This window comes from Orcinus orca, chromosome 9 (genome assembly GCF_937001465.1).
Source record: "Orcinus orca chromosome 9, mOrcOrc1.1, whole genome shotgun sequence".
NCBI lineage: Eukaryota > Metazoa > Chordata > Mammalia > Artiodactyla > Delphinidae > Orcinus > Orcinus orca.
The window spans coordinates 58,652,510-58,665,615 of NC_064567.1; the positions used below are offsets into that span (position 1 = coordinate 58,652,510).

At 37.8% G+C, this 13,106-nt stretch overlaps 1 protein-coding gene and 1 pseudogene across 2 annotated transcripts in view; both read left to right on the forward strand.

The window, feature by feature from the left end:
* The window catches only part of DYNC1I1 (dynein cytoplasmic 1 intermediate chain 1), a 497,106-nt gene that overhangs the window by 32,326 nt on the left and 451,674 nt on the right, over positions 1–13,106 (forward strand). The window lies entirely within an intron of this gene.
* LOC117199864 (uncharacterized) lies at positions 3,158–3,258 on the forward strand (annotated as a pseudogene).

Sequence of the window (13,106 nt, forward strand, 5' to 3'; positions counted from 1 at the left end):
AAGGGTGACATTTTTTTTCTCCTCCTCCTAGTCTTTGGATTTCAGACTCCTATACACATAAACCAACCTCTGCAGCGGGTGCTTGAAGGTCTAGAGATGCTTTGAAGCAATAATTAGTTTCCTATAGTGCAAGTTCGGGGCTTTGCTTATTTTCATTAATAAGACTGGATTATAAAAAAGATAGCTTGTCACGTCAATCGCAAACTCCCTAAAATGGATAACCAACAAGGACCTACTGTATAGCACAGGGAACTCCGTTCAATATTATGTAACAACCTAAATGGGAAAAGAATTTGAAAAAGAATAGATACATGTATAACTGAATCATTTTGCTGTATACCTGAAACTAACACAACATTGTTAATCACCTATGCTCCAATATAAAATAAAAAGTTAAAAAAGGAAGATAGCTTATGCTTTCCTTCTCATTTGGTAATAAAGATTGCAGCAGAAATTAATGAAATAGAGAATAGGAAAACAATAGAGAAAAATCAATGAAATAAAAAATTGTTTCTTTGATAAATTAACAAAATTGGCAAAAAATTAGCCTTGATTGACCAAGGGAAAAAGAGGACTCAACTTATTAAAATCAGAAATGAAAGTGGGGACATCACTACCAACTTTTTACAGAAACAAAAAAGGATTAAAAGGAAATAATATGGACAATTATATGCCAATAAATTAGATAAGTTAGATTAAATGGACCAATTCCTACAAAGGCACAAACTACCAAAACTGACTCAGTAAGAAATACAAAATCTTAATAGACCTGTAACAAAAGATAAATAAATAAATAAATTTAGTTGGTAACCAAAAAAACTATACACAAAGAAAAGTCCAGGCCTAGACAGTTTTACTGGTGAATTTAACCAAACATTTAAAGAATTAATGCCAATTCTTTATAAACTCTTCCAAAAAATAGAAGAGGAGTGAACAAGTTCAACTCATTTTATGAGACCACTTTTATGCTGATACCAAATCCAGAAAAAGACATCAGAAGAAAGGAAAACTATGGACTAATATCTCTTTTGAATATAGATGCAAGTCCTCAACAAGATACAGCAAACCAAATCTGACAACATATTAAAAGGATTATATACCTTGACCAAGTGGGATTAATGCAAAGTTGGTTTTTACATCTGAAAATTAATTAATGTAACATGTAATATTAATAAAGAACAAAGTACCACATGATCATCTTAATAGATGAAGCAAACCCATTTGACATAATCCAATACCCTTTCATGATAAAGGCACTTTAAAAATTAGAAATAGAAGGGAACTTTCTCAGTCCAATAAAGGGCATCAGAGAAAAGTCCACAGCTAATATCACACTTGTTGATGAAAGACTGAAGACTTTTCCCCTGAAGTCAGGAACAAGACAAAGATGTCTGCTCTCATCACTTCTAGTATACATTGTGCTGGGGATTCTAGCCAGTGCATTTAACCAAGAAAATGAAATAAAAGGCTTCAGGATTGGAAAGGAAGAAGTAAAACTGTTTCTATTCACAGATGACGTCATCTTGTATTTAGAAAATCCTAAGCAATCCACTAAAAACTATTAGAAGTGATAAATTCAGAAAGATTACAGGTTATAATATTAATATACAAAAATCAATTGTAGATAGGGGTAGGGGATTAATAGGTACAAACTACTATGTATAAAACAAACTATAAAGATATATTGTACAGCAGAGGGAATATAGCCAATATTTTATAATAACTTTAAATGGAGTATAATCTATGAAAATTTTAAATCACCATGTTGTACACCTGAAACTAATATAACATTATAAATCAACTATACCTCATTTAAAAGCATTAATTGTAATTCTATACACAAGCAATGAATAATCTTAAAATGAAGAAATTTATTTACAATAGCTTAAAAAAGAATAAAATATGATAAATTTTACAAGAGAACTGTAAAACTTATACTCTGCTATCTGTAAAGCATTGTTAAAAATAATTAATGAAGGGCTTCCCTGATGGCGCTGTGGTTGAGAGTCCGCCTGCCGATGCAGGGGACACGGGTTCATGCCCCGGTCTGGGAGGATCCCACATGCCGCGGAGCAGCTGGGCCCGTGAGCCATGACCGCTGAGCCTGTGCGTCCGGAGCCTGTGCTCCGCAACGGGAGAGGCCACAACAGTGAGAGGCCCGCGTACCGCAAAAAAAAAAAAAAAAAAAAAATTAATGAAGATGAAAATAAATGGAAAGACATTTTATGTGCATGTGTCAGAAGACGATGTTGGTAAAATGGCAATACTCCCCCAATTGATCTACAGATTCAATGTAATCCTTATCAAACTTACACTTGGTTTCTTTGCAAAAATTGACAAGCTGATCATAAAATTCATATGGAGATTTGAGAAAACTAGAAGAGTCAAAATAATCTTGGAAAAGAAGAACAAAGTTGTAAGTTGAAGGACTTACACTTCCCAATTTCAAAACTTACTGTAAAGCTACAATAATCAAGACAGTGTGGCAGTGGCATAAGGACAGACATATAGATCAATAGAGTAGAATTAAGGGTCCAGAAATAAACCCTCCATTTATAGTCAATCGACTTTTGACAAAGGTACCAAAAAAAATTAAATGGGGGAAAGAATAGTCTTTTCAATAAATGATACTGGGGCAACTGAATATCTGCACGCAAAAAAAAAAAAAAAAAAAGAAGTTGGACCTATACTTCACATCATATACAAAAATTAAGTAAAAGTGCATCATAGACCTAAATGTAAGAGCTAAAAATATAACACTCTTAGAAGAAAATGTGGGCATAGATCTGTAACCTTGGATTTGGCAATGGTTTTTGAAATATAAAAACAGAAGTACAAGGAACAAAAGAAAAAAATAGACTAATTGGACTTTATCAAAACTAAAACTTTTGTGCTGCAAGAAACATAATCAAAAAAGTGAAAAGACATCCCACTGAATGGGAGAAAATATTTGCAAATCATAAATCTAATAAGGGACTTGCATCTAGAATACATAAAGGACTCTTACAACTCAAAAATAAAAAGACAAATAATCTAATTTTAAAAATCACAAAGGGTCTGAATAGACATGTCTCTAAAAATGATATACAAATGGTAAATCAAAACCATACATAATGGGATACCACTTCATATATATATATAATAAAAATATGGGTAAGTTCTTGCTTGGGAGGCACATATACTAAAGTTGGAATGACACAGAGAAGATTAGCATTGCCCCTGTGCAAGGATGACACAAATTTATGAAGAGTAAGTATTGGAGAGAATATGGAGAAATTAGAACCCCCATATGCTGCTGTTAGGAATGTAAAATTGTACGCTTTGGAAAACAACCTGGAAATTCCTCAAAAGGTAAACATATAGTCACCCTATGACCCAGCAACTCCATTCCTACACCCAAGAAAACATATGTCCACCAAAAAATGTTGTCCATGAAAGATCAGAGCAGCATTCTTTTTTTTTTTTTTTAGCATTCTTCATAATATCCAAAGAATAGAAATAACCCAAATGCCCATCAGCTGATGAATGGATAAATAATAAGTGGTATAGCCACACAATGGAATATTATTTGGCAATAAAAAGGAATAAAGTACTGACACATGCTACAAAAGAGATGAATCTTGAAAATATATTAAACAAAAGAGGCCATAAACAAAAGACCACATATTGTTTGATTGATATGAAATGTCCAGAAAAAATCCATACAGACAGAAGTAAATCAGTGGTTATCTAGGGCTGAGAGTGTTTGGGAAGTGATACCTAAAGAGAACATGGTTTCTTTTGGAGTGATGAAAATGTTCTAAAATTTATTGTGCTGTTGTTCACACAGCTCTGAGAATATACTAAAAACCATTGAATTGTACACTTTAAATGAGTGAATTGTGTGGTATGTGAATTATATTTTGATAAACCTGCTAAAAAAAAAGTTAATAATATATTAACTGTAGACTACACTCATTGAAGAAGAAATTAATGAATTGAAAGACAGACCTGAGAAAATCACTCTGAATGCAACACAGAAACAGAGAACGTGAAAGAGATACATTGTTTGAGAATCTCTGTCATATATCTTAGTGGAGTGCCAGAAAGAGAATATAAAGAATAAAGGAAAAGAAGATACTAAAAAAAATTGATCATGGCTAAGTAGTTTCCATGACTTAAGATAGATCAAAAGCCTGAGTCTGAAGGAGCTCATGGAGAAGGAGCAGTTGCAGAATAGGCAAAAAGAAAACCTTAAATGCTGATCAACAGAAAAATCATATTGCTTATAAAGGAATGATATTTAGACTGACAAAACAATTCTGTTCAGTATCAGTGGGTGCCACAAAGCAAAGAAACGTCTTTCAAGTGCTGAGAAAAAAATCAGCTTTTACCTAAAACTCTAACTATTTAGCCTACCATTGAAGAATTAAAATAGAAACATCCCAGACATCTAAAAAGTAATTTTTACTGCACATAGCTCTTTGCTTTTGAACTACTGATTGATCTAATTCAGCAAGAAGGAAATTAAACCTGGAAGAAATCTATGGAGTCAAGAAGCAATAGTAAACAACAAAATTGTACATGTGCTGAATAAAATAAGAATGTCACCGAGCCCCATCCAACCATCTTATATTTCATATCAAGGTATCAGGCAATATGAGCAAACTTGATATTGAACAGATTTGGGGTCTTAGGCTATATTGAGAATCTTTTTTTCTGGCTTGAAAAGATTGTATTTTTTAAGATGGAACTGAGATATATTTAACATGTTCCTCAGGGGTGTGTGTGTGTGTGTGTGTGTGTGTGTGTGTGTGTGTGTGTGTGTGTGTGTGTGTGTGTGTGTGTGTGTGTGTGTGTTTCAGGGAGATGCATGTCCAGTTTGCTAACAAGTCTTCCCTGCCTCCACTCAGGGAATTTATGGTCACAGAGGACCAAATTATTGAAATGCAGGGATCAGAGCTGCCCCCATGGTTCTTCACCACTCTCTCCCTTCTCCAGGTCTTACACTTCACTCTTCTCACTCCCATTCCCTGTTCTCTATCCCTATTGGCAGTGACCCCTTCACTGATTGCTAGACACTGGGTGAGGAGCAAAAAAGCTGTTTAGTATATCCATGTGGTGAGACCATTTTGGCAATTAGTTACATCTAATCTAGAGTCACTGACAACGATTCAACCTGAATTTTTGCCTCTTTATATACAGCTTGAATATGAGATGAACCGGCCACTGTTGGCCAGACTTTGGAGAAGCAAGTCTCCTGTAAATTACACAATGTACCTAGCTCAAAGTCTTGGAGAATACATGGATCATTGCTCTTCTAAAATGAATGTGATGCTGCTAAGTGCTTCTTCGGACCATCCACCAATTCCCTTTTGGGAAAACCCACTCTATCAGAGTCCGAGCAGGGCCTCACTGGATGGTATCTGTTGGTACAGTGAAGTATTATTCCTGCCTCAGTGACCTGACGTATTGCCTCAAGCTTCGTTCTCTTCTTCAGGTCATATTATTTACTTTTCCCTTTTATGTTGTGAGGGACTACTGCTTTCACAGCACACCACGTTCTGAGCACTGACGTCAGTGACCCAGTGGCTTCCATGCAGTGGCAGAGATCAGCACACAGTCCTATCGCTCATCCACTTGCACAATCACAAACAAAGTCAAGCAGACCCCTTTCCGCACTTGTGCTGTATTTATTCTTAGCACTCCACTGGGACTTGGCAACAACCAATGCAACTAGGAGATATTTTGTTTGTATTAGGTCAACAGTCATCTGAGATTTTCATCTATCTTGTTTGTTATGGAGCAGTGGTCCCTGTTCCAACATTCCATCCAAATCACAAATGGCTTGGATAAATCCATCTTGATAAATGACATGGAGAGCTGAATCACTGGTATTTATTTACTTTTGAAATTCACATTTAAATCAATATTAATAAAATGACATTGATGTGTGCCTACCAATGCTATATTCTTTGTTAAGAAAATATGAATGCAAACTCTCAAAGAATCCCAGTTTCCCTAAACTATCCAGAGATGTGTAAATATGTAGCTGCTTAGAAAGGCCATTCTCACTGCTCTTATAATTTCGATTATTCTGAAGAAGGTGTTATTATTTTTTCAAATATATATTAAGTTTAGTAGCTTTCTCTTTAAAGGAAGAGAATAGTTAGTGAAATTAGGTATACTCTGTAGCATGAAGTTAGGCTCTTCTTATTAAAGTTCCTGTGTAGATCTCTAACCATGCTTCGTATTTTGACTCTCACCAGTGTCTTCTCTTTAAAAATATAGGTTTCCCATATCAGATATCCAGCCTCCTTCATAAGTTCTAGTGTCTTTGTTGTGTAACACTTACTTTGTTGTGTAACCTCACTTTGTTGTGTGACACTTAATAATTTTCAACCTCTGGTATCTACTTTGGTCTTCACAACAATCTTGTGAGGCAGGGACACCGGATATTATGTGCCTTTCCATTTTACCTCTGGTGTGAAATGTTTTTCTTCTTATAATTAGTGTAATTATAGTAAAATTAATTATGCTTTAAGAATTTTGCAATGCCCAGTGAAAACCAGGAGAAATGTTAAGGTGTTGTAAAAACAGACTCAGGAATTTCTAACTTAAGAGTCAGAGCCATCCTACTTGTACAGTGAAATACACCTAATTGAAATAAACCAAGCTAATGGGAAAAAGGTTGGCATCTAGTAAATGCCAAAAAAGCCTGGAGCTACACATAAAACAATGCCCTATTTAGCTTCTTGGCCTCTTCATGTTTTTCATGCATGCCTCTCAGGCCACATGTTGATCTTTAATTACATTTCCTTTCTTCTCCCCCCCCACTCCACCCCCTCCCCAGGAATAGTGTGCCTTATTTTTAAAAAGTTTTACCTACATAACAATTTTAAGATATAGGTTGTGGAGGCCTTTGAGTACTATATAAGTCAGGGCACGTACCTGCTAGCTGCTTTAACAGTCAAACTTTAAAATCTCATTTACTTAACACAACAAAGAATTATTTCTTACTCTTGTCACAGTCAAGTGCAGGCCAGGCAAATTTTCTTTAGTGGTATCTCAGAGATCCAGCTGTTTCCATATCGCAACAACAGGAATGCAAGAATTCACACATGCTCATAACTGCCTTGGACCCAGAGAAGCCTTGGGCATCATTTATGCTCATATTTCCATTGGCCAGAACTGGTTATGAGGTCTCAACTCAAGTACAATGCTGAGAAATGTAGAGGAACATATTGAGTATTTGGTGAGTGCTAACTATATTTCCTATGAATGTGCAGAATGATTTCGACTCACAGAAAATTAGAGCAGAAAAAGATTTTAGAAGACATCTAGTTTAATCTATTTCCTTATAGCATCAGAGGTTAGAGAGGTTGAATGACTTGGCCAAATTTGCACAAAGTGGCAGAGAGAGGAGTGATTATAATAAGTAATGTTTACTAGGCTCTTATTATGTGCCAGGCACTATGTTAACACATCTATGTGCCTTAACTCCCTGAAGCTTCACACTGACCCTATGAGACAGACACTGTTCTTATCTTCATTTTAAAGATGAAAAATTAAAGCTTAGAGAAGACAGGTAAAACATCTCAGGTCACACAGTTAATAAACGGCAGAAGGCAGGTTCAAACCCAGTCTGCCTATCCTCAAAATGCCAACATGTAGTCTATCACTTGATGGCCAGTATTTTGTTCTGATTTCCAAATCCTTCTTCTGATCATACCAACAGACTACATGGTTTCGGGGTTAGATATAGAAGTCCTCATTAAAGAATTATGCTACAGGAACTTTTAAGACTGAAACTGCTCCAGTATCTCTACTTGTCTAGAAGACAGGTTGAAGTTATTTGTGAGAGCAGGGAGAAAGCAATGCCATAAACATAGGCAAAGTACACTAGAGTATCATGGTGAAACTTGCTCCTGGCTTTGAATGAGGTTTTTCCATAAAATATATGAGTATTTTCTGTCATGTGAGAAATACCCAATACGTAAGAAACATTAACTTACACCTGCAGGGTAGATGAACGGCGAAAACAGATGTTGCAGCGTCTGTTTAAGAAGCAAATACTAAATCAGATATCGTGGTCATTTCTTGTGGTTCTTGTTCTTCTATATGACAGCAATACTGGAAGTTTTACTCATAATTGTTCACATCTACCTATTTGATCAGGGAGTAGGCATCAAAGCCTAGAGTTTTCTTGGAAATGTTAGCTATTGTATCATCAATGCAAAATTCTTCATTTCTAGTGAAAAAGACAAAAATAGATTTATAAAATTTTTTCTCATTAAGATTAAATTACGATGTGTTTTGCACAGTACCTGGAATAAAGTAAGCACTCAATAAATGGAATCTCTTGCTATTCTTCTCACTATTATTATTACTATTATACATCTTAGCCTGTAAATCACTACAGAACCAGTTTTTCCTCACTTTCAACTTTGATGTTATTGCAAAATTCTTTATACCAGTACGGAATGAAAATTTCACTGGGGGGGTGGTTCTGACATAGAATTACCCATTCTGTTTATTTAACTGAAATGACTGCTTGTTTGATTGACTTCACCATATTGCCAGATTGCTTTAGACCCAGCTTGCAATTGGATGCCACCAATAGGAAGGCATGGACCCACAAAGTTTCTAAAACATATGGACACAGGCCAGGTGAAATATGAGATAATTAACTGAGTATCATTCCAAACGAGTGTTTTGGAGGAAAAATAATTTTCTGTTATCTAGTCTTGATGAAGTCTCCTGGGGAACGAAGCATGCTGTCCAGGAAGAATTAGTCTAGTTGCCATCAGAAGAACTGGTAGGAGTCCCAACTCTTGTTACCAATTTATTAAGTCCCTTACTTTCTTCAGAAGTGTCTTTTTTTTTTTTTTCCTTTTCTACTGTTAAGTGGGGTAGTTATTTTGAGAGTTTAATAAGATATATAAGGCCTAAAAAAATTCCATATTCATATAAAACCCCACAATAATATAAGTGAGGTCTAAAAATTCAGTTGTGTAAAATATAAAGTCATCTTATTGCATGATTAATGAAATGCAGGAAGTTCCAGGGTCCAAGTGTGCAATCCACACTACCCAGGGCCTGCTGAAGTTTGGTGTTTTAAAGTTTCCTATTTAACTGGCCAGTTTGGGCCAAGAGAATATTTGGGATTCAGAGGTCTATTTTCCTTTCCCGGCTTTCCCCAAATGGTTTGAGATTGTTTACTATTTCCTCTTCTGGTGTCACTCATTTTTTTCTTCCCACCCAAATAAACTTTAGCTTTTCCTGATTAAGAAAAGGCTGATCAGAGGATGGAAGTCAGTGCCAGTCATGTGCCAAATTCATCTTATGGGGCGATTTTCACTGTATTCCGTTAGATTTAGAGAGGTTAAGTAAGTTACCCATGGTCAATGTGTAATGGAGTAGAGAAAAGTTTGTTCTGCTATTTGTTCTTAGGGAAAGCACTGTTTACTTGAGGTAATAATTTGATATGCTGTAATTCATGCTGTGCATAAACTGAGAGGAGGAATTGGCATCGTTAATGAAGGGATGGTGTGGCTTGGGGACGGGGGTGGGGGAGGGTGGAGAAAACATAAAAATGAGAAAGCCAGAAAAGAGAGTAGGAGGAAAGGGACTGGCAGAATGCTGTGCTCAGAGCTCCTGGTAATCCCTGGATCTTCAATGTGTGTACAATATCCAAATATATACTTGAAGTCATTGGTATTCCTGTGGAAATCTGGGAAGGGGTTGAATTCCAAATCTGGGTTTCCACTAGGTTGATATGGGAAGAGCATAGATGAACACAGGCATTTAGGCCCCCTTCTGACATCTGAGCTGTTTGTGAAAGGTCCCAATACTACTTAATAAGATAATTACTCATGTCCACATCATTAAAAATGTACACTAGAATCTCTGTGAAATGGTCTTAATTAACATCAACTTTTGAATCTGGCTCCATATAATCTATAGAAAATCTTAATTTGTCTTCTGTTTGATCTAATTCTAGAATATGGTTAAGTTTTAAGCCTTAGAGCTGAAAACACCACTTTTCCTTAAATCCTTTTAGATTGGAAACTAAGCCAGAATTCACACCTGTTTCCTTCACTGCACATCAAATAAGCAGGGATCTGTTGAGCAGCATTTTAAACCCTTAGAATTCTTTGCATGAAATTGAAACTGCAGAGAATGCCATTTTATGGAAATAAATCCATCCCATGACCATTGCATGTAAATTTTCCACTTTGTTCTGAAGCCATAAAAGGAAAATTAGGGCTTTCCTGGTGGCGCAGTGGTTGGGAGTCCGCCTGCCGATGCAGGGGTCGCGGGTTGGTGCCCCGGTCTGGGAGGATCCTGCATGCCGCGAAGCGGCTGGGCCCGTGAGCCATGGCCGCTGAGCCTGCGCGTCCGGAGCCTGGCAACGGGAGAGGCCACAGCAGTGAGAGGCCCACGTACCGCAAAAAAAAAAAAAAAAAAAAAGGAAAATTATTTTCAGCTTTTCATCTACATGTAGTTGATATACAGAAAAAAATCTTATTTTAATAGCATATTAAATATTTATTGTCTAGGTTATTAAAACATTCCCCAAGACCAGTGGTTCCTGCTTTGCACAAATACCCCCTGAAAGATATCACACATTTTCACTGGTAACCATGACTTCCCAAGCCAGGATACTCCCTTAGGGATTGGGGCAGGCAGGGGAAGAAATGTGTCCATTTTTAAGAAATATGTGAAGAGCAGATCAGAATTTTCAGGGCTCTGTGTACAATTAGGAAGAGCTCCTTCTACCCATCTTGAGAATCTGACTGTTACGGGTTGAATTATGTCCTCCTAAATTCATCTATGGAAGTCCTGACATCCCCGTTACTTCAGAATGTGACCTTATTTGAAGATACGGCCTGTTTTTTTCTTGGTTTTTTTTTGGCGGTACACGGGCCTCTCACTGTTGTGGCCTCTCCCGTTGCCAGGCTCCGGACGCGCAGGCTCAGCGGCCATGGCTCACGGGCCCAGCTGCTCCGCGGCATGTGGGATCTTCCCGGACCGGGGCACAAACCCGTGTCCCCTGCATCGGCAGGTGGACTCTCAACCACTGCGCCACCAGGGAAACCCACTATTGACTTTTTAAAAGAGAAAAAAAGAAATTTGTGTGTTATACATAATTCATAGATCTCTGAGTCTTCCAGTATTCTGGGTACATGTCTTACTTCAGCTACATACCCTTGCCATGTAGCTTTGGGAAGTTCAGCACCTTCTTTAATACTCGTGAGGCTCCTGGGGTGGGAGAAGTGTATATTCTTCTGGCTGCTGGTTGTCATCTGTCCCTCAGAATTCCTTCTTCTGGCCTTGCCTTAGCCACCCATGCATGTTTTGTCACCACTCTTGCTGCCTGATCTCTCCCTTCTTCATCTTTGCTCCAAATGTGCATAAGCCACCTTCTCCTTCATTCCTCAAGGCAGCTCTACAACACAGCTGCTGTTATCACAGGATTTTAATAAAGATTTGGGGATAATAGAAGGATCCCAGCACAGACGAAGAAGCTAACTGAATGGCTGACTTCACTATTCCTAAAGAACTCGGCCAATCCCTACACAGGGGAGTCTATCAGGGCCATTTTCTCTTTAGCCGCAAATGCCTCAGGTTGCTGGGGTCTACAATTTTCCATCTTCCCACTTCCTCATGTTTCCTGGGGTTCCTAATACTTCCTTCCCCTCTAGTTGCCAAGGGCAAGTCAAGAATCCCTGTAATGTTATAATGCAACACAGTTTAGCTCCTGCTTTTTCTCAGTTTCTTTCTTCCAGACTAGCCCACAAGCAGTTTTTGTTTGTTTGTTTTTTGCGGTACGCGGGCCTCTCACTGTTTTGACCTCTCCCGTTGCGGAGCACAGGCTCCGGATGCGCAGGCTCAGCGGCCATGGCTTACGGGACCAGCCGCTCCACGGCACGTGGGATCTTCCCGGACCGGGGCACGAACCCATGTTCCCTGCATCGGCAGGCGGACTCTCAACCACTGCGCCACCAGGGAAGCCCCACAAGCAGTTTTTTAACAGAATGACAGTAAGACCCAGAAACAAGTCTTCCCAAATAAAAGCGGTAAATCCTGCAACTCATTCAGAACACAGCTCCAGTGTGTTTAATTTTTTTAAAAAAGGCAATTTCGTTTTCCTCATATATAAACAAAAGTCCAATTCTTTAAATTCGGCTTGGAGCTAGTTTAAGTTTCAAACCCAAGGAGTATTCCAGAGAAATGTCAGGACTTTGGATGGCCATAGAGGCTGAGCCTGGTGCAGATAGATTTTTTAATGGAAGAGTTTAAGTTTAAACTTTAAGTTTAAACTTAGATTTTTTAGATAGATTTTTTTATAGATAGGTAGATTTTTTTATTTTTTATAGATAGATTTTTTAATGGAACAGTTTAAGTTTAACATAAGTTTAATATTTAAACTTATGTCCAAGCCAGACCAAAGGAAGGACATAAGAATTTTCCCCCCAAGGTACTAGACAGAAACAAACACCAGAATTTACAATTATGATAACTTTACTTACAAATCTTATGGCTTAGGGGCTTCCCTGGCACAGTGGTTAAGAATCCGCCTGCCAATGCAGGGGACATGGGTTCGAGCCCTGGTCCGGGAAGATCCCACATGCTGCGGAGCAAATAAGCCCGTGCACCACAACTACTGAGCCTGCACTCTAGAGCCCGTGAGCCACAACTACTGAGCCCGCATGCCACAACTACTGAAGCCCATGCCCTTAGAGCCCATGCTCCACAACAAGAGAAGCCACCACAATGAGAAGCCTGTGCACCACAACCAAGAGTAGCCACCGCTCACCACAACTAGAGAAAGCCCTCATGCAGCAACAAAGACCCAATGCAGCCATAAATAAATAAATAAATAGATTAATTTTTTTTAAATCTTGCAGCTTAGAGATGTCATATTTGTTTAAATAAATAGACATTTTAGAATGAATTGAATATTTAGTCAGGTAAAAGAAAGGGTGAATAGAAGAATCACAAAGCAGTATTATTAATTAAAAGTCTTGAGTTGTACACTAAGACATTAAACTTTTCACACTGGGATTAGAAAATCTAGTTATTTCCCCAAGAGTTTGCACCCCACTCTAACTGGAGATGGA